The following is an 18,884-nucleotide window of genomic DNA, read 5'->3' on the forward strand; positions in this document are numbered from 1 at the left end:
GAATTAAAATACCAAGACCTCCAAAGTCCTAGTCACTTGTTCATCTGGAGCAGTGGTATATGCTGCAAAGCAATGACATATGGACCAGCATCTATCAACTGGCCACAGAGCTGGCCATAATGGACACATAAATGGAGGAGCCATGGTGGCAGAACCCAACAGCATGGTTGGTATCTAAAACCCAACAGCATGGACATTCACTCAACAAGGATGATTTTGCCATGACTGCTGCAAAAAGTCCAATCTGCAAGTAGCAGACAAATATTTAGCCCTCAGTATGGCCCATTCCTCCATGGTAAGCTAACCTCACTAAAAAGTTGGCTGCATTGGATATCTTTCACTCTTGAAGAGGCAGTAATCCATCCTTAATGGGTTTGACACATAGTTTGGAGTTGGGTTTTCTTTTCCTATAGCAGGACCTTGATACGCATCACTATTAAAGATTTCTAGACATTGATATGCTAACATGGGACCCTGCATAACCACTCTTTACATCAAGTGAACTAAATTGTAACACAGTTATATACAGACACTGTAGTGCACACAGGACCAAGACTTCCACTTTTTTACAACACGTGCTGTAGACTGGATGGTATGTTCCCCTCCCTGCCAAAATCCATATAGTGAAACCTAATTCCCGATGTTATGGCATTAGGAAATGAGGCCTTTGGGAGGTGATTATGATATGAGGGTGGAGCCTTTATGAATGGCATTAGTGCTCTTAAAAAAATACCCCAGAAAGTTCCCCCATTCCTCTCATCATGTGAGAACATAGAGAGAAAATGGTCATTTTGAGCTACGAATCAGATCTGCTGGCCCCTTTAGCCTGGATTTTCCAGCCTCCATAACTGTGAGAAATAAATTGCTTATAAGATGCCCAGTCTATGGTATTCTATTATATCAGCCTGAATGGACGAAGACTGGTGGTTCTCACAAACCAGAAGCTGTCAGTCTGATATATCAGTGGAATGGTGCTTTAAACATGCAACCGAGGTGCCAGCTTGAAAATCATACCTTATAAAGATGGAGTGCCATACTTCAGGACATGGTATACACTGAAAATTAAGGACTATCTTATTGTCCTATATACTCTGTGTGCTAGAATTCATGGGACTGGGAACCAAAGCATGGAGTTAGAAATGGTGTCACTTACCAGAACTCCCAGTTTTTCTCTAGGGCATTTGTGATTTCTGTCACAACAGTTTTAGGCTCTGTGGGTCTAAAGATCATGGTTCTCAAATATGTCATGATTTCACCAGGAGAGACAATAAAGTCCCACTAGATTTTAAGATATGTCTTCCAACTGCGGTCTTCTCATAACGAGGGACTAGCAGTGAAAGAAAGGAGTGAGCAGTGATAGGGGCAGCTGGCTCAGACCAGCAGGAGCAGGTAAGGATGTTGCTACATGATGGGGAAGGGTAGAATGTGTTTTGAGCTCAGGTGACCTACTAAAGTCGTCCAGTGTTAAGATTAAATGCATAAGTACAGTAGCCATTATCTGAGAAGGACATGGTAACTACTAGGACTCAGACCTCTCAGGGATGAGGGGCTCAGTCACCCCACCAGGTGAGCCATCAGCTAGCCCAATAGAGGAGTTGGCCAGGGGGAAAGGGGATCTGGCATGAGTCCTGGAGGAGAAGATGACGGGTATCGGTTACAGCCTTGAGATCAAGGACAACAACCCAGCTTGGGTTTCTTTCCATTTATTTTTGAGCTCCCCAACCAACACCCTGGGAAAGCTCTTTCCACACAGGCAAACTCCCTACAAACAGCAAATGAATCTGACAGTGGTTCTTCACTCACAGACCTTCTTCGGGGCCGGTGTGCCCCTCCCCCAGCAGGTGGAAATATGAACTGCTGATAGGTCAAAGCTGTATCCTTCACTGGGAATTGTCTTCAGACACAAGGATTGCTCAAGCCGTTTCCAGTGGGCAGCTTGTGACTAGTGACTGGCTCTTGTGAGGATGCAAACAATGGACCGTTTCTACCACTTGGGACTGGTCTGAAGGACTATCCTAGCACCAGAACTCCCCTTAGATGGGCAGATGCCTCAGTGGCAACCACACTGCTGGTCGGCTTCTCCTTTGCCCAGCCCAGCCTTCTATACTTCCTTATGGATGTAACCCAAGAATGCGCCTCCTTAAACCCCCTGGCTTCACTTTCCCTTCTTTTATGGACTGAACACTTTTGTTCTAAAATTTATATGTTGAAGCTGTAACCCCTAGTGTAGCTGAATTTGGGGACGGGGCCTCTAAGGAAGTAATTAAGATTCGGTGAGTTCATAAGGGTGGTGCTCTGTTCCGATGATTAGTGTCCTTTTAAGTCCTTTTAAGAGACACCAGAGAACTTGCTCTCATTGTCTGCACACATGCACCGAGGAAAAGCCATGTGAGCATGTGACTAAGAAGGTGGTTATCTACAAGCAGGAAGAGAGCCTTCATGAGAGATGGAATTGGCAGGTACTTTGATCGTGGGCTTTTAGCCTCTAGAACTATGAGAAAGTAAATTTCTGTTTTTTACGTCACCCAGTCTGTGGTATTCTGTTATGGCTGCCCTAGAGAACTAAGGTAGCATCTCAGGCTATTACCAGGAAACACCACCTAAGCACCCACTAACATGTGCCCAGAGGCCATTAGCTCTCTGAGTCTAGAGTTCACAAGACAATTTTTGGCTGTAAAGTTTTGGATATTGTTCTGGACCAAAGAATTCTGGTAATATTTTTTAAAGGATCTGGCTTTTAAAAGTGTATTTGGTGACCCTTTATTTGAAGAGGAAAGAGGAGCCTATAAATGATTTTTAAAATGAATACTTTTCTCGGCAAAGGCTTTACTTCGGCAGCTTTACAGTTACCATGGTAAGACCTCCAAAGAACAATTTTGGCCATACAAAACAGGTGGACTGTTATTACCCTTATGAGTAATATGAGTATTACCCTTATAAGTACCCTTATGAGTAACCAGAGGCAGGCATACATAAATATGCCCATCAGTGAGCTGCCTTTTATAAAATTGCTTGACACGTGTTTAGTTCAATGTAATGTATAAAACACGTGGGGGTTGAACAGAAATCATGCAAAAGGATCATCATGTTCCCTTTAACTTGACCCCCTATAAACTCTCCAACCTGCGGAAAGAACCATTATTAGGGTCTTAAATGTAGAGGAAGAGAAGAGAGGTAGAGTAAAGCAGATGGAGGTATTGAAGGGAAAATTAAACCTAAAAAATAAGATAAAGGGATATGGTAGCAAAGAAGATTTAAAAAGAATCTAAGGTGAACATGAAAGAAATATTGTATTATAGAGCATCTGCTCACATACCAGGGAGAAAGGCCACACATACACTGAAGACTTCTGGCAAGAACACACCCACCTGCCCACGTATGCACGCCCATGCCTGCGCACACATGCACCAATAACTCAAGCCTTCTATTTCAACAACTGTATCCCTTAGGATACGTTAACATATCCAGTTTGAAGCCAAAACAAGGGAAACCACTCTACTTTCTTTTCCCTCATATTTCCGAACATAGAATCGGATACAACATGGATTTTGATGGGTGCATACAAACACTATGCCCACAGCAAGCCCCTAAGGAAATAGGTCCCCTAACAGAGGTGGCGGTCAGGGTCTCTTTCTGCAACAGGAAATCCCTCCCTCTTATATTAGTTCATTCTATAATTCAATATTGATTTGGGGGGACCATCTCAATATTGATGGAGGAAATTTTCTTCCAAGTCAAAAATGTCCCATTATGTTCCCCCCCCCACCCAATGAATTCAAATTACACTGAGTGAGAAGAGCTGCAGAAAGTGAGTCCAGTTTAAACAATGTTCCATTGTGTGCAAAACCTTTCCTCTTCATCCATAAAATTCATTCTTCACAGACAAGGTAGCTTAGTTCTTGTCGCTATTGCCAAATAATGGATACCGGGTTTAACAGTTTTTCGCTTGCTTTGGATTTAAAAGAGTTATTATGTTTTCTTTTTCCATAATCTTGTTTTCGCATTTTAGGGTACAAAGTATGTTGCATCCAAATAGAGTTTCTGAGTCACTATTTTAATGGAAGCCTGTGGTTTCAGATTTACCTGGTTCATGCTTCAGGAGACACAGCTACCTTCAGCATCTCAGAGTTTTCTGTCTGTTAGGATGTGCCTTACATCCGGAGCAATTATACTTCACCTATAAGATCCTTCAGGCAAAGACTTGATTATGTTTCTTTCTCCCTAGAACATAATATGCTGATAAGCACGTAACCGCTACTTTTGCAATTGGAACTGATTGCTTTTTTTTTCTACAATCATTTATTTTCCAATGTCTAATATAACATGTGCCTGGATAATGTCCCACTCTTGCTGCCCTTCTGTTTTTTCTGTATGTTGTGGCACATTTTTCCCTCTGTGAATTCCGAAATCATTCCAGAGTTCAACCTGAAGTCGCCTTAAGCTGTTCCCAGCTTTTAAGACATATTTCATAGTTATTCTTTCTTATTTTCACAAAATTAGTTTGGCCTCAATCTATTCCATGACAATGAGCCAACTATTAAATATTTATCGAGCAGTTTCTAAATGGATAGCAGCACCCTAGATGACATATTTAAAATGGAAATTTTTTGTATTTTAAAATTATTGCACAGCCAGAGAGGTTCACATTGTATATTTTTCCTACAGCGGTTTTCTCATCCTGGCTATGGACACGCATTAGTTTCCTAGGTTGGCGGTGGTTCAAATACATTTTTTTTCTACTAAATAGTCACTTCTTGAGGCAATTTTTTTTTTTTACAAAAAATAAGTAAACGCATTGAGCCTGTCCTGCAAACCTCATCACCTTACTTGTGAAGGAAAACTTATATGCATTCAGAATTTTCTTCTCCATGATCACAGATTAAATTCCCTTGAAAACACTTCATATATTAAAACCGAAAATGTTTTCTTTCTCTGAAGGGTCTTGTGCTGCTGTGAGGTCATGGCTCACGGTAATTTCCTTTGACTGTACATATGCCTCCAGGCCACCTTCTCATTCACACACTGGAACCTTCCACCGGGGATTTAGGTCATCTTATTTATACAGGAATAGAGCCTCATTCTGGAAAGGCTGATATATTCTTAAGTTCTCCTGCAGGTAATATAATTTGCTGGAAGAGAAAAAAAATGGGGAGTAAATACAAATACACACAAATGTAAAGGGTTTGTGCTTTTTCCCGTGAGTCTGGTACTTAAGATGAGACATTAGCTACTACACAACTTGCCAGTGTCCCTGATACCGCTGCTGCCACTCTAACGTGACCTATTTCACGTTTGTAAAATTAAATCAGGGAACATCACCTAACATTTTTGGGTAGAAAGGTTATTTTCACTGATATTCAATGTGAAATAATGATAAAATGAGCCCTGTGACTGACAGTTCTCCAGCATGGAAAACCTTATCAGTACTTTGTATAGGCAGACAATAAGAAGATTAACAGAGGTGGAGTACTGAAATTAACAAATACTGGGGTCATGAGTAAACATTTTTCCAAGGAAGACATGCCAACAGACATATGAATAGATACTCAACATCACTCATCACCACGGAAATACAAATCAAAACCACGATGAGATGATGAGATGCCACCTCACAACTGTCAGAATGGCTAAAGTCAACAACACAGGAAACAACAGATGTTGGCTAGGCTGTGGAGAAGGGGAGACCTTCTTGCACTGTTGGTGAGAATGAAAACCGGCACATCCACTCTGGAAAACAGTATGGAGGTTCCTCAAAGAGCTAAAAATAAAATTTGACCCAGTAATTACACTGCTAGGTATTTGTGCAAAGGTACAAAAATACTGACTCAAAGGGGCACATGCACCCCAATGTTTATAGAAGCATTATCAACAATAGCCAAATTATGGAAAGACCCCAAATGTCCATCCATTGATGAATGGATAAAGAAGATGTGGTTTATATATGCACAATGGAATATTACGCAGCCATCAAAAATAATGAAATCTTGCTACTTACAACAATGTAGATGGAACTAGAAAGTATTATGCCAAGCAAAATCAGTCAGTCAGAGAAAGACTAATACCACATGTGGAATTTAGGAAAACAGGTGCACATATGGGAAGGGGAAGAAACAGAGGGAAGCAAACCATAAGAGACTCTTAATGATAGAGAAAAAAATGAGGGTTGACTGGTTTGGTGGGGAGGGAGTTGGTTGGGGGTTGGGATAACTGGGTGATGGGCATTAAGGAGGACACTCGTTGTGATGAGCACTGAGTGTTGTATGTAAGTGATGAACCACTAAATTCTACTCCTGAAACTAATATGATACTATATGTTAACTAACCAAAATTTAAACAAAAACCTGAAACATTAAAAAAAAATACTGGGGTCATCGGCCCTGAGTCCCTGTGCTGTTTCCACTGCATGGTTATTACTGGACAGCACCCAAAGTCAAGCAATATACTTCCCCTGACGTAGAAAGCAAATTAGAAAGTATCCTGAAACGTGGCAGCGTTCCTTCAGTGTCTCAGCAATGTAAGGTCACCCAGATAGCATTCCTTAGTCTCTCGGAATAGTATTTGCTTTAACTTTACTTTCTCCAAACACACTTACTCTGCAAAGAGGAATACAAATTTTTAACAGAATTACCATTCTCCTCTCACTTAGCATCTTGCTGTAAAGCGGTATCCAGTCCCTAAGGCTTGTATTTGAAGTGGCTCAAAACAGGTCCTTTATGATTGATGACTTCATGCCTATAGACTTTTTGAATAACCTACTTTATGCTAAAATTTATTCCTCTAAAACCTAAAACATTCTATCTTGGTGTCAGGAAAAGAATCTTTGATAGTGTCAGTATGGAATAAAGTCTCCTAGCTTGACATCTTGTTGAATAGAATAGGAAGAGGTCAAAGATACTTTGGGGACTTTGAGCCTCCATGCTGGAGAGGAAGGACACATTTAGAGGGACAATAATAAAAATGAATTTATATTTTTAGGCAGCATACTTAAAAGAGAATGTTGGATGAGCAGTGACAGCCAAAATTTGAAAAAAAATCCTCTGGCCTCTTTGCTAAGCTGCTTTCCTCACCTTTCCATTCTGTGCATCCCCAGGTTATGGGACACATGCATTTGGCAGGAGAAAACAACAGCAACATCTTGCTCCCCCAAATACCATTTCATTTCTTGTCATAGGTTTATATGGAAACTACTCTATAAATTTAACATATTTTGGACACCATCCATGTTCTAATTTCCATATTAGTCACACCTACATTATTTTTTTTAATTTTTCAAAATAGCTCTATGAAGGAGGCATCATAACCCTATGAAGGAGGCAGTTGCAAAAACCAGGCCAGAGAGAGCTTGGGGAAACTCATTTGAAGTTATCAAACCATTCAGTGGTTGAACCAATGTTTGATTTCAAGTCTCTCCAGGAAATTCTGTGTTGTCTCCATTATCAGTTGTTGCTTTCTGCTCAACTAATTGGCACATCCACAGTTCACCATGTTAGTATTTCTACCTTAGTTTCCATCGATCTCGGTGTGCATTGCATGCTTACTTACTGCCGTAGTCTCAAATACCATTGCTCAGTGGGTGTATACTGAGAAAACGGATGTCTGGCCTTAGCATCTGCACACTGCTTTCTAGTATTCCTTTCATGATCCTGTCTCTGATGCTGCAGGTTCATATATCCATCAAGTAGCAATCCGAATTCTTTTTTTTTTTTATGTTTATTTCTGAGAGAGAGTAACTGGGCAGGGGAGGGGCAGAGACAGAGAGGGAGACAGAAGATCCAAAGTGGGTTCTGCGCTGACAGCAGAGAGCCTGATGCAGGGCTTGAACTCAAGAACTGTGAGATCATGACCTGAGCTGAAGTTGGACACTTAACTGACCGAGCCACCCGAGCACCCCTAGCAATCCTACTTCTAAAGAGCCATTTGAAAAACACTCAGAATCCTCTGCCACAGATGCAATCAGTCATAGAATAGGGCTTTACAAGTGATTGCTCTTGTGATAATATGATACCGTAAGAGGGAAAGACACTGAGTATAAGTCATTGCTCTGTTCCCCCTAGAGAGCAATCGGTATTTCAGAGTGGTGGAGGGTGACCTTGTGTAAGAGTATTATTGAAAATTCTGTACAGGGTCAGCCACCCCTTCTGATATACACACCATTACTCTCTCTAAACCTGATTTTTCCTGTCAGCAGGGATGTGGGTGTATATGTCAGGTGCTGGGCCAGATAGGGAGAAATGAGGTAGAATAGAGTCCCAAGAGGTCACGTGAAAGACCCAGTTTACTGATTCTGCACAGACTTGGCCTCCCATAAGCCGAGAGGGAAGAAGAGTAGACATTCTCAGGTTCATACCTTTTTCTCCCTTTCCTTCCATTACTTCCTAGTATGTGGCCTTAATCTTGTCTTTTCCATACTGTTACAATTGCTTGAAAACTGTTCTCTCTGCCTTATGTGTCATCCCATCCAATTACTGAAACATGTTATAATGTTGCTCCTCTGTCTAAAATTCTTTATTAGCTTCCACTTCTCATATGATACAATCCAAGTGCCTTAAGGGAGTAAACAAGGACTTATATGATCTGGCTTCTGCTTACCATTAGCATTGCCTCCAGCCACACACAAACGTGGTTGCCATACTGTAACTGTCTCATTTTGTTTTATTTTTCTCTATACATAAAGCTGCTTCATGGTCAGTGGATTTTCTCATGCTGGCTCTTACTTTTTCTGAGCTAGCTCTTCTGATAACTTCCTATTCATACTTCAAAGATCAGCCTTAGTGTCAAACACTTCTTGTTTGAAGTGTTCCTTGATCGCCTCAGTGACAATTGGACATGAACTTCTCCACCCTTCTCCCAGGATACTTAGACACATTTTTTGCACCTTTTTCATACTTTATTCACACGTATCTTTACATAGGCTTGATTCTACCCTTAGTCTTCCAGTTTTTCGAAAAGCAAGAACTGTGTTTTATTCATCCAATGTGGATGATTTTGTTTCCGAATAAGAAAAACCCCAAGTGAAACTAGCCTGGTGAGGAAATGTGTATAGAGTGGAATGTATATTAGTATATTAGTACATACCTTTCAGAAATGTAAAGGGTAGGGGGAGGATCTAGCTTCTTGCAAAGAGGATTCACATTTCAGACAATTTTGTGCATTCTTATCTTTTCATCTCCTTTTCCATCTCCATCTTTATCTCTGTATCTCTTGGATCTGTTTGTCTTTGTTGGATTTACCCACAGTCAGACTCGCCTTGAGTTCATGTCACCTTTAAGACTTAAACAACAGAGGAAGAGAGAGGCTTTCTTCTTCCAGATGTTTCCAGGTAAATGGCATGGACAGATTTCGATTGACCAGGGCCAGGTTCTGTGTCTATTCCCATTGCTAAGGTTTGAGTATTGTATTATTATTTTTAATGTTTATTTATTTTGAGAGAGAGAGATCAGGGGAGGGGCAGAGAGACAGGGAGACACAGAATCCAAAGCAGGCTCCAGGCACTGAGCTGTCAGCACAGAGCCTGACGCGGGGCTCAAACCCACGAACCATGAGATCATGACCTGAGCTGAAGTAGGATGCTTACCCGACTGAGCCACCCAGGCACCCTGAGTATTGCATTATTTAATTATTCCTCTGAACTACATGGATTGGGAAAGTGGCAGTTTTCCAAAGAAGGAGAAACTGAGCAAGAAAATAGAAAATCTACTGCAATTGACCTTTGAAGAACATAAGGTTGCAAACGTTTTACAGTACTGAACTGTCAATCTATTTTCTCTTACAATTTTTTAAATTTAATTTATTTTTTTTTAAATTTACGTCCAAGTTAATTAGCATATAGTGCAACAATGATTTCAAGAGTAGATTCCTTAATGCCCCTTACCTATTTAGCCTATCCCCCTTCCCACAACCCTTCCAGTAACCTTCTGTTTGTTCTCATCAAAATAAAAAGCTTCTCTTACAATTTTATTAGCAACATTTTCCTTTTTTCTGGCTTATTTGATTTTAGGAATACAGTATATAATACATATACAAAATGTGTATTAATCAACTACTTATATTATTGGTAAGGCTTCTGATCAATAGTAGGCTATTAATAGTTAAGTTTATAGGGGGTCAAAAGTTATATGCAGATTTTTAACTGCATGGGGTGTCAGTACCCCTAACCCTTGCATTGTTCAAGGGCCAACTTTACATACAAGAAATCTGCAAGGTAAAGGATTTGTTAGATGAATGCATCATTGGATAAAGGCAAGTGTTAGTCTGACACAGAGAAGCATATGGATTAACAAAAGGCGGTCAGGGAATGAAGAAGAGGAGAGATGTTTCCTGGAATGATTAGACACAGTCTGTGAGTTATATGATTATTGTTAATATTACGATATTATTATTTTTTACAGCTCAGTGGTTTTCAGTATATCACAAAGCTATACAACAATCACCATTAATTCCAGTATATTTTCATCATCCCAAAGGAAACCCCATAGCCAGAGTGTAGTGTATATATTTCATAATGATATCTTAAAATGCATGCTTGTCTACGTTGCACCACCAGAAAATGGGTAGTGTAAGCAATGAGAAATCATTAATCAAAACAAATGGGGGGAAATAGAATGATTTGGTTGTTTGTGCCTTACTTCTCACTGAAATGCAAGGAACATGGTTATGTGAATGACTAACTTTGGTAAAAATGAAGAAGTCCCATTTCCCTTCAAAGGCTGACTCAACTTCTTCAGGATTCATCTTCCTGGACTTGGATGTTCTTAGACCATATTTCTCTGTAAGGTTGATAGAATAGGAAAAGTTAAACCTCAAAATACATCTTAATCATATCATAATCAGCATATATTTTTATGCCAATCAATTAAAAAATTAGCATCTTGATATAATTTATTAGTGTTCTATAATGAATAGCTATAGTTTTAGACAGTGGAAAGTGTTACAGCAAATAGCATGTTCTCTTGCTGGGGTGCAAAGAAACACTGAGTCTTTCATAAGACCCAGAGTCTGTTTCTGTAGATGCAAAGGTCACCTCTAGTTGTTATTCTAGATTACTGCTCTCCTGATGATTCTTACCTTCCTTTTCATGAGAACAGGATCCAACAATTTAACTTCCATTTGGCTGCTACCACTAAATCTAAGCTCAAGGACACAACCACCAGTGGAGAAACAGAATTTTAGTTTGAAATACATAAAGAGAAGGAAAGGGAAATGAGAATTGCATTTCAGCATCGACAAAAGAAATTCTGCTCAAACATAGAGTATGGGTTCCAACAGTAGATAATTTAGCCATAGTTCCTTATTTAATATCATCTACTCTGTTTTAAAAACTTGAAACACTAGAATAATTCAACAAGCACTGTTCAAGAGTTGGAGGAAAGTCAGTACATGAAAAAGCAGAATATTGTGTCATGTAAGAGAGAGAAGTTGTTTTAATGCTGCCAGTAAGTAGCTTTGTGATTTTTAGCAAACTACTTGATTTTTTTTGGCTGTGCTTGTGAAGGGACACAGTCATATGGAAAGAAAATTAGAACTTTCCTGTGCTTCCCCAGAAGGCAGTCAAAATGTACCAGTTGGAAGTTATAGGGAGCCCATGGTGGACACTCAATACATTGCTTTGAATTATGGGGAAACATAGAAAAGACCTACTTAATAATTAGAATTGTTTAACAAAATAAAACAAGAACTTCTCAATCCTTATAAATGTTGCAGTAGAGTTTATATGACTGTCAAGCCTATTTAGAAGGAGAAATTATTGCTAGGAGATGTTACTAGAGAGAAGAGTTTGAATAAGCAATCTCAAAATCACTCTTTAACTTTAAGGTTATAGGGTGCCTGGGTGGCTCAGTCGTTTAAGCTTCTGACTCTTGATTTCAGCTCTGGTCATGATCTCACGGTTAGCGGGATAGAGCCCTCTGTTGGCCAATGCCAACAGTGTGGAGTCTGCTTGGTATTCTCTCTCTCCCTCTCTCTCTGCCCCTTACTCACCTCAGAATAAATAAATAAACTGAATTTTTTTTCCAAAAAAGGTTACCACATATAATAATTATATCAAGAGAATGCCCATGAATCCATAAATATGCTTTTCAGATGAAGGGGGTCTTATTTTCATCAATGAGTCAGATGTTATTTAGTGCCTACAGAACGATCATTTTTCTTCACAATTTCTTTGTAAAGAGGGCACTAATATTCTTTTGACCCTGGACAGCCAAATGCTTCATCTTGATTTCTCAAAGGTGATCATATGAATTCCAGCCACCTGACAGTAATTGGCCTGGTAATGGACAAGGGATACCATTATGTCCAGTAAAATATGAAGAAAACTTATCTAGGAAGATTCATTGCTGTTAAGAATGGATCATGAGAGGGGCACCTGGGTGGCTCCGTAGGTTAAGTGTCTGACTTTGGCTTAGGTCATGATCTCATGGTTTGTGAATTCAAGCCCCACATTGGACTCTCTTCTGTCAGCACAGAGCATGCTTTGGGTCCTCTGTCCCACCCTGTCTCTCTGCCCCTCCCCTGCTCACACACGCTCTTTCTCTTTCTCTTTCTCTTTCTCTTTCTCTTTCTCTTTCTCTTTCTCTTTCTCTTTCTCTTTCTCTTAAAAATAACATAAAATGAAAACAAAAAAAGAATGGATCATGAGAAAAGGATATACATTCCTTAATTTAGGCTTTTGTAAATGAGTGAGGAATTGATGCCAGGAGTCTGTTGCAGCCTATCTCATTATTTCCATAATATGGGTGTTGTGATAGTTAAGTTTATGTGTCAACTTGACTAGGCCATGGGGTGCCTAAATATTTGGTCAAAAATTATTTGGGCTGATTTCGTGAGAATGTTTTTGGACGCACTTAATATTTGAGTCAGTAGACTGAGTGAAACATTGCCCTCCCTAATGTACGTGGGCCTCTTCAATCAACTGAAGACCTGAATAGGACAAAAGACGAACGGTGAGTAGGAGAGAATTCTGCCTGCTCGTCTTTGGTCTGGGACGTTGGCTTATTCTGGCTCTGTAGCAGCTTCTGGTTTTTGAACTTAGCTGGAACATCAGCTCTGCGGATTTTGGACTTGTCTGCTTTCATGATCATGTGAGCCAAATAAATTTCTTTCTCTCTATGTACACAACCTATAGGTTCTTTTTCTGTGTAAATCCCTGACTAATAATATAGGTTCACATATCATACAAGGATGATGAACAAAATGTAGAGAATGCCTGGTTTTTTGATGACTTCATCGGCAAATTGATTAACCAACCCTGGTACCAGATTACTTGCATATTTCTTGTTATGTCATAGAGACAGTGTAGGAGAGATTTGGCTCATTTGAAATTGGATCTTCTGTTACTTGTTACTTTAGCCAAAAACATACCCTGACTATTAAGTCATGGAAACTTTATACTGAGTGTTCTCTATGGTTCCTTCTTGCTCTAAAATTTTACGATTTATCTGGTTTGTTCACCTCACAGTGTCATGAAAATAAAATGAAACATTTTTATGGGAAAATTCACTGAAATGTATAAAGTATGATGCAGTTGTCGACAACTATTAGCATTTCCTTTATGACGACTAAAATATGTCCCTTGGCTCCTGAGTTGACAAATCTTCATGGATTTTTAAAGAAAACATCAAATATCTGTAGTAACAAAATAATGCAGGCACAAATGAAGAACAAGATGGATTGAAATTCAGCAAAACTATATTAGAAAAACCTATTCTTTGACATTAGTGAGGTAGAATCTTCAACTAGAAGGGAGAGAAAATTCCATGAAGGGAAAAATCCCATGAAGATTATCTTGTCACTAGAGACCTAGGTCATATCAGTGGGAAAAGGGCTACAGTAGGGAGAGTGGAGAAATGTAACAATAAATGCACCATAAATTCTGTCATTGATGAAAACAACAACAACAACAACAACAACCAAGCCAAAAAAACCCTGTACCACTGAACCTTTCCTCTAAGCTTGTTCTCTCTCAATGGTGCTGATTTTTTTTCACAAGTTGAAGTGAACTCTAAAATGATCCTTAGCTATTCATGCACCATAAAATAAAACCATCTCTGATGTTATTAGGTGCTAGGTTAGCCAATAGCTCTTCATTCTGCCATCTTCTTGTATCTTTATTTCTGCTGCATTAAGCACATTTCCCCCTACACTTTCTGCTCTGAAGCTTCCGTTTAAGTATCCATAAGCTTCCTCTGCTTACTTCCAGTTGCTCTCCACTGGCTCATGGTTGTTCCCAGATACAAACAGAAAGAGCCCATGTAATTCAGTTTTTATCTTGCTCAGTTATGAATATTGACAGAACTGCAGTCACACTTAAACTATCCCACTGACAAAATCTGGACAATGAAATGGCAGGGTATTTATTCCCTCACTCCGAGTTGATTGGGTGTGGTCTTTCAACATTCATGATTTTCAAAGAAATGCAATGTCAACATCAAATACTTTTCAAAGATATTTTCTGAAGCTTCACAGATTAAAAATGTGCTTCGGAGTTGAACGCTTTGTGTGAGAATATGTAGAGTTAATTATGCAGAAAGGGCACACCAGTTACAGTTGAATAAAACCTATAATGTACTCTATTAAAAATGCAGGAACAGCTAACATTCATAGAGACCTTATTCATGTGTCTCGCTCACTGGGTACCAACGTGTACCAGTTAACATTGAGTCAATGGACAGAAATCACACCGACACTTTCAGCACAGATAAATTCATACAAAGAACTGCAAAGTAGAAATTTAAAAAAAACGAACAAACAATAATGGAAGCCTTAGCATGAAGGTAGGAACTGTAAGAAGAAGCTATCATTCCTAGGGGTGAGAGAACAAAGGGACAGGGGTTGACATGATGAAAACATCGAAGTTTGAAGGTGGAACACTGGACTTGAAACTTTGACCTCTGAGGAGGGTTTTTTTTTTTTCTCTGCAGGTAGCACCTGTGAGGGGAACACGAAGAATTTGGTTCTGTAGGGGTTAGAAAAATTCCAATCTGAAATCAATCGTTGCTAGTGAAATAAATTGTCATTATCCAATTGCAGATAATTTGCGAGGCTGATTCTGACAGGTACAACCAATAGAAAAAGAACAGGAAAGACCCAGGAAGGAGTTGCGCTTCTCTCTCTCTGGTGCCCTCTCCCAGCTAAAAGCCTAACAGGAAGCCACGGGGATAGCTTGTCACCACAACACAAAGGGTGAAGGGTGGGTTTGAAGCTGAGAGACCATGTCTTAGTAAATGACAAAGAGAATTAAAGATTAATCGGATATTTACTTTGTCCTCAAAGAGTTCTCATTTTAGTAGGAGATGAGGTAATCTAATCTAAAAATAGGTAATCTAATATTGTACAAAAAATATAAAAAATCTACATAGAAGAGATCCATAGGTGTTCATTTTGAATAACAAACATGAAAATATATGTAACTTTGTTAATACTTTATATTGGTATATTTCTTCTTCATGGGAAACTATATAACTACATAATAATTATAGGGGTTAAATCTAGACCAACCCTTAAGAAATAATTTGACCCTGTTCCAAATCTTCATTTAGATAAGGGATTTTTGATATGATTTACCTCAGATACAGTGATGAGCTTGCTTAGGGTCACTTAGTAGAGTGGGGAAAGCGAGCTAGAACTCCACTCTGCCTCACAGCACAGAGTGCCTCTGTGCCTCTGAAGTCAGACAGAAAATAACAACTTTACTTCAATTTTTAATTTAAAAATCACTGCTACCACCAAATATTTCTAACACAGTGCGATATTACATACAAATAAAGGTGTTGTAAGCTGGACAGCTAGCGCTGTTTATTTTTAAATCTTTTTGTCTCTTTGACAGGATCATTCTAGAAGTGCCAATCTGATGATGCTTATATCCGACCTGCTATCCTTTTTTGGTTTAAGTCTGTCTGTATCTGAAAGAAATGCGTAGCTAGAACACATCAACAAATGTATAATGATCTTGTTTAAAAGTATGCCCTAGAATATTTTATCATAAGGGTGCCTGGGTGGCTCAGCTGGTTAAACATCTGACTTCGGCTCAGGTCATGATCTCACCGTTCATGGGTTCGAGCCCCTCATCAGGTTCCGTGCTGACTGCTTAGAGCCTAGAGTCTGCTTCAGATTCTGTGTCTCCCTCTGTCTCTGCCCCTCCCCTGCTTGAACTCTGTCTCTCAAAAATAAATAATAAACATTAAAAAAATTAAAAAAAGAATATTTTATCATAAAGCATCAATTGCTAATGTATATGTGTCTATGTGTGTGTATATTTGCATGTATACAGGTATCTATATACATATATGTATACAGATACAGTGAAGAGCCAATATTCTATGTCTTTTTCTTTTCCTATCACAGTTCCGTAAATATTATATCATTCATATTTGAGAGACTGGATATTGGTAGCACCAGACATCTAGCTAGAACTCACTAGCTCTTGCAAAATATGTCAATTGCCCAAAGCTTGTAAATATCATATAAAGATATTGCTTCAGTTATTCAAGTTTTTCTTCTAGTTAGCTGTTTAGTTCACTTATATATGCCTATTTATTTAATTTTAATGATAATATAGACGTTGGATATTCCTCGAAATTCAGATGAATGAATCTATTTATTAATGGAATAAAGTTGAATTCTTACTTTTCTGTTACTGGATTACTTCTTTTCTGGGTGTTCAGCATGTATTTAGAATTAGCATTAGGGGTGCCTGGGTGGCTCAGTCGGTTAAGCGTCCGACTTCGGCTCAGGTCATGATCTCACAGTTTGTGAGTTTGAGCCCCACATCGGGCTCTGTGCTGACAGCTTAGAGCCTGGAGCCTGCTTCGGATTCTGTGTCTCCCTCTCTCTCTGCTCCTCCCCCGCTCATGCTCTGTCTCTCTCTCTCCTTCAAAAATAAAATAAAAACATTAAAAAAATTTAGAATTAGAATTCAAAATTCCCATAAAAATAATAAAATGAAGCACAGTACAATTTTGGAGTTGACCAGATGCCTTTTTGCAAGGAGACGGATTGAGACTCTTAATGACTTTATTCTAATGTCCTCGCCTTCAGTTCTGTCTATGGAAGCTAGGAAGTGGAGACATGTCAGAAGGCTGTCTAGCATCTCTAGTTTCTGGTGGTAACTCTGGGGCCTAGGCAGAGAGAGCATGCATCTGGTATGAGATACGGAGGTACTCTCAAAAAGGGCCACACGTATTTCTTAGCTGAGAAAAGAGAAATAGTGAGGACTATGTCCGGGAACATATTCTCCAGGAAAGTTTTAGTGATTCCAAAAGAATAGGAAAAAGGGAACCATATAGAACTTAACCATGTATCAAGCACTATTGTAAGAATTTTATGTTTATAACTCATTTAATCTTCATTCCTGTGACGTTGGTATTACTGACATCACCTTTATTTTACACATAAAGGAACTGAGACGCAGAGGTTAAAACACACAGCTGGCGATAGGAGAGACAGGATTCAAACCCCAGAGGCTTGGTTCCAGTATTTGTGTACTTGACCACATACACTACTGTTTTCCAAATACTAGAAAAATATATAAGCATTTCCTACTTTTCAGGTCCTGTGCCGATTCGTCTAATATGTTAACTTATTTGTTTCCTGATATTTAAAGTAATATAATTAGACACTATAAGTAATATTCTCATCTCCACTTCACAGGTGGGGAAATAGAAGAACAAGGAAACCAAGTGAGATTCCCAAGATTCCAGGACTAGTAAAGCTGGAACATCAGGACAGATCCCTATGTCCAGAAATGTTGAGTCCGCATTTCTGGTGGCAAAACTTAGGGTTGGCATTTTCTCCAGCATTCTGAGCAGTTTTTGTAGATACTAAAGTTTGAAAGTCACTGCTCAAAGGCCAAGATGCCTCTAATTTAGAATCGGTATGAATCTTTTTATTTTACATTAGAATAGTACCATTTACATACACAGACTACTTTTAATCAACAGTTAATTAACTCAAGATACTTTTAATGAGCTCCTGCCATGTCTCAAGCACTAGGCTAAATTCTTAACCTAGGAAATTGAGTAAGAAATTGCCCTTGCTCTCAAGGTCATAAGAAAATAGTAGGAGAGCAAGATAGAAAAAAATATGTACTTATAATGTGATATGGAAAGCATTATAATGGAGATTCAATTAAAATGCTGTATCATTAGAGAGAAGGGAATAGAGAGAAGGGAGTGTCCAGGAAAATTCACAATGAAAATCACATATAAACTGAATCTTTAAGAATTCATAGGAGATGAAAGAAAACAAAAGGCTTTCCAGGGAGAGTGCAAATCAGGTGTCAAAGTATAGAAATATGAAAGAATGCAGTGTGTTTAAGTTGCTGTGGCATATTGAACAAGGATAGGTGCATAGGTGTGCGAATGAGAGCACAGAAGATGTAACTGATGTCGGGATGGAGGACTGAAGGCATTTTTCCTGAGGCCATTGTTGTATTTGGTGCCAGCAAACTTTTGCTGCAGAGAATGAAACACACAACTCAAATTGACCTATTGATGGTAAAGGTGTTTATTATTTCCTAAATCTGAAAATTCTATATTGAGTGTTGACTGGTTCATGGCCCAACAGTGTCACTGACGTCCCAGTTTCTGTGTCTTCACTGTCCCATCTGGTGTTTGTTTCATCCCAAGTCTGGTTTTTCTTCTCATGATTGTACCTAATCATGATCAGTGTTACAATCTCCTACATAGTGAAGTGAGTATTTCTATCTTGACGGGCCAGGAAATCATCCTAAGATTCATACTTGTTAGGTTGGCTATTAGGTACAGTATTAGCTCTCTGTTACCCTGTAACAAATAAACTCAAAACTTAGCGTCTTAAAACAATAAATATTAATCATCTTGCATAGGTTGTATGAGTTAGGAATACATGAGTGGCATAGCTCAGAGGTTCTG

The sequence above is a fragment of the Panthera pardus genome, unplaced genomic scaffold, assembly GCF_024362965.1.
Source record: "Panthera pardus isolate Hobbes unplaced genomic scaffold, ASM2436296v1 HiC_scaffold_17, whole genome shotgun sequence".
Taxonomy (NCBI): domain Eukaryota; kingdom Metazoa; phylum Chordata; class Mammalia; order Carnivora; family Felidae; genus Panthera; species Panthera pardus.